Consider the following 8,054-nt stretch of genomic DNA (forward strand, 5'->3'; position numbering starts at 1 on the left):
TGGAATACACCATATTTATATCAGGAATATCAGCAGCCTTGAGCTCCATGTGCAAATAATGTTTTCTTAAAATATCGTAGAAGGCTTTCGCCTTCATTCGGTATCCGACAGAAAGTATGCGAATGATGGTTGAAAATATCTGAATCAAATCAGTCTGAATTGAATATTCAAGCTCACACCATCTCGTGGTCTTCATAGAAGAGATTTGTTACAAATTAGACGATTTTCAATTTTTCATTAATTATTCTGAGGAGCTTTATCATGTTTTATGGAGCTGAGGAGAAAGAGAAGCTTCTTCATTTTTATACAGGGTGCTTTTAGAGGTCATTACACTTACTGTTCCGACTTTATATATCGATGTGTGGCACACAGTCTCATTAACTAATTTGTCGATTGGCGTCACTGATAAATCGTAGCGGAAGCGACTCAACCGGGCAACCGGTCAGGTAGTCGACATAGGGCGAGCGCTCGAGAACGTCGTGTGTCTCGAACGCTTTGCTGATCCAAATTCCACATGTATAATTTTACATATCAATAAACTACATCTAAACCATTATCGAAGTCTTTTCCATGATGGTCATTTCAAACCGGACACCAGTAACCTAAGCCACAAAACCAAAACGGACAAACCAAAAGGATAAACGTGGTCGAGAAAAAATGGATGTCAATTATTAAGAAATCGGTATCGTTCCTTTTATACTATCCCTATCATTCCAATACTAATAATATGTTTGCTTCTATTTCAGCAATAAATCGATTGATATACAGATGTACATGTAACCGCGTGGTTGGAGACGCAAAATTAGATACATAAAAACATAACCTACAAAAGCGCATGGGACACAGAAGTAATCCGAAATTATCAGAACGATCAGATAAACGGCAAAAAATATATCAAGTAAGTAAATGTATTTAATCACAGGCCATCTTTTAAAAGGACAATCATGTAAGTAGGACAGTTTTAAAAAAATATATATTCACGTAATCGTATATAATAATATCGCGCACACGAAGGAATGTTTCATCGGTCGCATCGAATTTCTTATTAAAAGTGTAAAATCAATAGATGTAGTGTAAAATCAGGAAAGCACGTGTCGAATTTAAACTGCGACAATAAGTCACAGTTAGCCCCCCCCCCCCCCTCCACAATAAATGTGGAAGTTATTCGTTCCATAATGTGTGATGGAACAGTTTGTGATAACAAATCACAAGACACGGTGTTTAACACAGTGTTGTTTTACTTGTAGCCCGAAGGTGGCTTAAATCAAGTACATACCAATTCGGTATATTTCTTCGTTCCATAATGTGTGCTGGAACAGTTTGTGATAACAAATCACAAGACACAGTGTTTAAAACAGTGTTGTTTCACTTGTAGCCAAAGGTGGCATAAAACAAATACCCACCAAGTAGGTGTTGTTATTTTCTTCCAAAATGTGTTGGATAGAATCTGGTGATAATAGTTAAAGTAGAATATAGAGATTCACTGTTAATTATTGAATATTGTTACCACATCTCTACTAATAGTTCAATTGACGGCTACAGTAGAGGATAACTTTTTTATGAGACGAAATAGTGCAACTTTTTGAAACAAATGTCAAGTTCTGAAAACGAGGAAATAGAAGTTTCAACTTCCAAGTCGCGTAAGACTCGAAGTCCAACTAGGAACTTAGAATTTATTAGAGGCAGGTCAAGCTCTAGAGTACATCAGACTCGAGGTCATACTCAATTGATAAAAACATTAGCGAAAGAAAATAAAGTAGAAGTTACAATGGCGTCAATAGAATTAAGGTATTCGGGCGCGTTACAAAGACTAAAAAGGAAAATAGAAAGAACCTCCGAAATAAATGAAGGACAGTATCAATTCATTAAAAAAGCATACGACTATTTCCAAAAACTCCATTATGAGTATTTAGATAACCTCACAGATATAGAGCAGGCGGATCTAATAGACGAAGAGTACGACATGATTTCAATGACAGTTCAAAATCTTAAGGCGACATTAGATAGACAATCCATTCAAGATAGTAAACTAAATGTAGAGCAAGCAACAATTCAATTTGCTAGAGATAAACTACCAACGTTAACTATTCCTACATTTCAGGGAGATCCATCCGAATGGAAATAAAATAGGAAATAAACCTGAATATTCTAATATCACTAAATTACTATATTTGCATCAATCATTACTCGGTCCCGCTTTAGCAGCTGTATCAGGGTTAGATATTAGCTCAGACAATTATGAAATAACGTGGAGTATTTTAGATAAGCAATACAATTTACCAAGATTTAATCTCACTAATTAAACTAGGATCAACTCACTTTGTGATCTAAAATTAATCACAAGGGAATCATATATCGAATTGAGAGATCTATTGAATAAGGTAACGGTATGTATTAAAAACATTGAATCATTGGGTTACGCGAGAGAAATTTTAGATCCATGGGTAAAATGTCTAGTTCTAAGGAAATTACCCTTTAGTTTATTAAAGGACTGGGAAACATCTCTAGTTGACAGAGAAATGCCACCGTACGAAAAGTTAGAGACATTCCTGCAGAATAGATGTAACGTATTACAATCTACTGCATCTGTAACTACGGTGAAAGAATTCCCTCATAACCGTCAACGAATCAGGAGAACTCATGTCGCGAACAAAAACCCATCAAGCAGGGTAAACTCATGTGCGTTTTGTCGAAACAATCATTTCATAGGTAAATGCGATAAATTCAAAGCAAAATCCAGTTCGGAAAGAAATGAATTCGTTAAATCTACATAATACCATGTGTTTTAAATGTTTAAATTCAACTCATAAGATAACAAATTGTAGGTCTAACTTTAATTGCTTAAGGTACAAACAAAACCATCATACTTTTTTGCATCAGGACGATATATCTAGTTCAAATAATACGGAAAGGAAATCAATTAATGCTCATTCTACTCATTTCTCTCAAAGGGAGATAATTTTACCCACGGTACAAGTAGACATTATAACGTCCAACGGAACGGTCGTTAAGGGCCGTACATTATTAGATTCCGGCTCACAAGTCAACTATGTTACCACATCTTTCGCTAAGAAGAATAATTTCAAATTAGAAAAAATCTCTCAAAAAATTGTAGGTATCGCTAATCAAGAAAGTAGCATTCGTCACATCACCAAAATGACCATAAGGTCTTCAACCACTAATTACTCAACCAAGGTGTTGTGTTTGGTATTACCGGAAATCACCGGAGACATTCCAATTGTGAAACTGGATCAACAGTTGATTTCGATTCCAGCGGGAATGAGTTTATCAGATCCCCTTTGGAATAAACCGACGCCAATCGACTTATTGCTCGGCGCCGAAATTTGTGTTCATGCTATGAAAGCAGGAACCATCCAGTTAGGAAAGGGTATGCCTATTTTAAAGGATACCGAATTCGGATGGACAATCGTAGGTTCATATCCCGAAATAAATAAAGCTCCAGAGAAGAGCCACATAGGCTTAAGTCAATTAGACAGTCATATTCAAAACTTTTGGATGATAGAACAAGTTCCTATTGTGAAACATCAATCTCTTGAGGAGAAAAGATGTGAGGAACATTTCAAAGTACGCACATCACGAGACAAGAACGGTAGATTCTGTGTAGCTTTACCATTCAAAAATTCCCCGGTAGTACTAGGAAGTTCATTACATCTCGCGGAAAAGAGACACAAGGCATTGGAAAGACGTTTTCTAACTAAAAATAATTTAAAAACGGAATACAATAAAGTATTAGAGGAGTATGTAGAATTAGGACATATGTCAGAGTGTGAACCACCGGAGGCACATGAGGTTCATTGTTATTCACCTCATCACGTCGTGGTTAAGGAGTCTAGCCTTACCACTAAATATCGTGTAGTTTTTGATGCGTCCGCAAAGACAACGTCCAACATCTCACTAAATAATATTTTGATGGTGGGACCTAGTGTCCAATCAATTAAGTTTAAGGTTAAGTTTATTTTTATTAAAACTCATTGAATTTATTCCTCAGACAATCTTCAAAAAATGGAAAGAGTGTCAATTATCCAATACAGTCATGAAACTTTATAAAATTCCTAGATTGATAATACTAAATAGCGCCATTAATATACAAGTACATGGATTTTGTGACGCATCCGAGAAAGCTTATGGTGCTTGTATTTATGTAAAATGTACTGATCAATTAGGAAATTCCAAATGTCATCTTGTTTGTTCTCATTCAAGAGTCGCTCCGCTCAGTTTTGTAACCATTCCGCGTTTAGAGCTGTGCTCCACTATGTTATTATCAAAGTTAATGAAGTCAACAGTTGACCAATTAACAATTCACATTAATGACAAATATTATTGGACTGATTCTACAGTCGCATTGCATTGTAGAAATTAGATGAATCACGCCCTAGTTGGTTGAAATTAGATGAATCACGATGGCCTCGAAGACCTCCGGAGATCACAATAGATCTTCCAGAAAGAATGGTGGTCACTAACGCTACCCTTGTGAGGGAGAATGATTGGATAGATAAATATTCTCATCTTCCAAGACTCCTTCGAGTGTTATCATATGTTCGCCGGCCACTAAGGAACAAACAATTAAACGTTAGAGAAACTAACGAACCGTCCGCTTTAGAATTAAAAGATGCTTTAAATAATTTGATAAGGTTATCGCAAATGGAATCATTTCCATTGGAATATCGTTTGCTAAGTAAGGGACATCCAATTCCCAGTAGCAGTAAATTGGCTAAATTGTCCCCTGTATTCCATGAGAATTTAATTTGTGTTGGAAGTAGACTTCTTCTGGGAACAACCCTATCAACGTCACCCATTATATTGTCAAATAAGCATAAACTTACACACATGATTGTCCGAGATGTGCACCTGAAGTATATTCACCTAGGTACTCAAGCCTTACTGTCGTTATTGCGACAGACCTATTGGCCATTAGCCGGACATAATACTGTTAAAGGAGTAGTACGTTCATGTGTCATTTGTTTTAGAAATAAACCATTGTCACATAATAGATTAATGGGATTACTCCCGCTTGAACGTACATACCACTGCAAATTTTCCTTTCAGTCATGTGGGGATAGACTTCGCAGGACCTTTTCCTGTGAAGAGTGGTTGCAATAAGAATTCTAAGATAATTAAGGGTTACGTTTGTGTCTTTGTGTGTTTTTCCAGTAAAGCAGCCCACTTGGAACTTGTCGGAGACTTAACGAGTTCAAATTTCTTAAATCGTAGCCAGACGTGGCAGGCCACGATATATTCCGACAATGCTACTAATTTTGTGGGTGCAAGTTGTGAACTCGTTAATTTAGTAAAATTAATTTATGAACGTCCTCATGAGGAGAAGCTAGTACGGTATGTAGCCTCCAAAGGAATTCGTTGGAAGTTTAACCCGCCATGGGCGCCTCACATGGGAGGGCTGTGGGAAGCAGCGGTTAAATCCATGAAAATTCATTTAAACAAGGTGTTAAAGGCCACCACCTTAAATTTCGAATCATTCTGTACAGTATTGACTCAAATAGAAGCTTGCATGAATTCCCGTCCTCTTAGTCCCATGTCATCAGATCCACTAGACCTTTTACCCCTCACACCAGGACATTTCTTAATTGGCAGATCCTTACTGGCTCTTCCAATGGAGGTTAAATATAACACTAATGTCCATGCCAATCTGCTTCAGATACAATTGACCACAGCAGAATTTTGGAAACGTTGGTCGGCGGAATATTTACATTCTTTGCAGTTACGACACAAATGGAAGAAGGACCAAGCAACAATCTGAGTGTGGGTCAAATGGTCCTGTTAAAGGAAGAACACATGCTGCCAACCCGATGGATCCTGGGTCGAGTCACTAAATTGTATCCCGGACCAGATGGCAGAGTTCCAGTCGTCGACGTCTTTACTGCCAACGGAGAGTTTCGTCGGTCCAGTCATCTAGTGGCGCCATTGCCGATTCTACCACAGGAACCACTTGACAGGAAGGAAGATTAGCAAGAAGGAGAAACAGCAGCTTCAATTCCGTCAACTTCGGTCGCTTAATCTAACCCGAAGACACTACCCCCGACGCATATATTACTTATTAGATTTAATCATAAGTTTAAATCGTTCAATGTTAATAGTATTACTCATTAATTCACTTAAATTGTGTTGTGTGTATAATTTAAGCTGTTTTCATTTTAACATTCGGCAGTATATATCTCCGAATTCAATCTAATCATTTTGTCTTTATAATATAAGACTTGTCTCATGTCATCACTCGGCAGTATTTATCTCCGAGTTAAATTTTACTGTTCAAATTCACCAGGTAAATGTTATATTCATGATCTTGTTAGCATTAGTCTCCAAGCCAACTTAATGGAGCATTTTAAATTATTTCATGTCTACATATTTATAACCTGACGGTAGTCATCCGCAGGTCTTATGTATCTTTATTATGAATACATAAGTTAACTTTTACTGTTTATATTATCTATGTGAATCATAGAATAAGTAAATACCATAGCACTGAACATCTCAATGTTTAACGTTGAGATATCTATAATCATAGCTCACCTTGATTTCCTGTTTGTAGGAATGAATGATTAACGTTCTAATGTACTTTTAATTCAGCAACGTTTGTGTTGCTTATTTATGAAATCAAGTTAACTTAGGAGCATTACACTCACTAGTTAATTTTTAGAGAGCTGTAATTAGTCAATATTGTATTATCTAAGTTAACATCAAGATGAGGAATGCTTAAATGTTTTAAATTATACAGTCCACTCTCTCTTCTTTAAAGTATACTTATCTTGTAATGCTTATTCACAGCTACAAAGGAGATTTCAAAAATTTTAATGTAAATAAATATAACATTCACCAGAGGTATACCATTAAGTTTTAAATATCACTGAACCAATAAATTGATTATATCCTCACATTGGATGAGGCAAAAGGTTTCATTACTCACCCTCTATTGAATTATTTTAAGAGCTATGACTTGTTGTAAACGACTCATCAGTGATGCTGTAACTCTGTAGAATAACTGTATTATCAACAGTTCTCCTATGTGGGACTATGTTCCGACTTTATATCGACGTGTGGAAAACAGTCGTGTTAACTCATTTATCGGTTGGTATCGCTGATGAGCCGGTCTCGGGCAACCACAGTCAGCAGTTGGGCGGCGTACGAGAACCTTGTGTTCGTCGGACGCTTTGCGGATTCAAATTCCACATGTAAATTTTACATATCAATAAACTTCATCTAAACCATTATCGAAGTCTTTTCCAACATTGATGCAAGAATTATATTTGAATTTTTTCGTGACGAGCACACATGTTTAAGGGGTCGAAAAAAATAGTGGAAGAAAAATCGAACAAGGGTAAAGTGCCACTTCCGGTTGACGGATGTTTATCAAATTGTATACATAACTTGGTATTAAGCTTAAACTTATAGATATCAAATTTAAGTTCAATAAACTAAAAATTGTCTGAGAAAATATAAAAAACGTCGATTCTCTAAAGTAAAAGTACTACTTCCGGTACAGGTAAAAATATTTAAAAAAACATAAGGTTCTATTACATGTAAAAAAAATCCAGTCCGATTCAGTTGGCAGTTTGGGAGATAATTGAATTCAAATAATTACACCTATAAGGGGAGGTAGCATTTCCGGTCAACTTAAAAATTTGAAAAAAAAATTATCTCGTGTCGATAAGAATTTCAGTAACCGATACTAAATTTCAGTTCGATAGGACTAACGGTGTTCAAAAAATCCCCAAAATACACAGAAACACAGACACACACATTTTTTCTAGATCACGAAAACGTGATCAGTAGAGACACGTATTTTGGGCATTTTGCTTGTTCGAGCCAAAAGCCCACATGGCCGTGTTTTGGGCTCTAACGGGCTGCGCGCTCGTCTGCCAGACCAGACGCTCGCGAAAGGCCAACCGAGAAGGTCTTGGTGTGGCTGGTCTACCTTTCCTGACCAGCCCCGCCATAAAGGGGCAGAGGCGGCGAGAAAAAAAGTGTAGTAGTTTTGGTGGTGTGGTTTTGGTGCGCTAATGACGCTTTACCCTTTTAAG

The 8,054-nt window shown here is 36.8% G+C and overlaps 1 long non-coding RNA gene across 1 annotated transcript; it reads left to right on the forward strand.

Moving 5' to 3' along the window:
• The first annotated feature begins 448 nt into the window (after positions 1-448).
• On the forward strand, positions 449-7,240 carry LOC143922887 (uncharacterized). The gene is made up of 2 exons (XR_013261660.1): positions 449-898; positions 5,173-7,240. It is a non-coding gene; the product is annotated as an uncharacterized LOC143922887 (long non-coding RNA).
• The last annotated feature ends 814 nt before the right edge of the window (positions 7,241-8,054 follow it).

The sequence above is a fragment of the Arctopsyche grandis genome, chromosome 2 (assembly GCF_051622035.1).
Source record: "Arctopsyche grandis isolate Sample6627 chromosome 2, ASM5162203v2, whole genome shotgun sequence".
Classification (NCBI taxonomy): domain Eukaryota; kingdom Metazoa; phylum Arthropoda; class Insecta; order Trichoptera; family Hydropsychidae; genus Arctopsyche; species Arctopsyche grandis.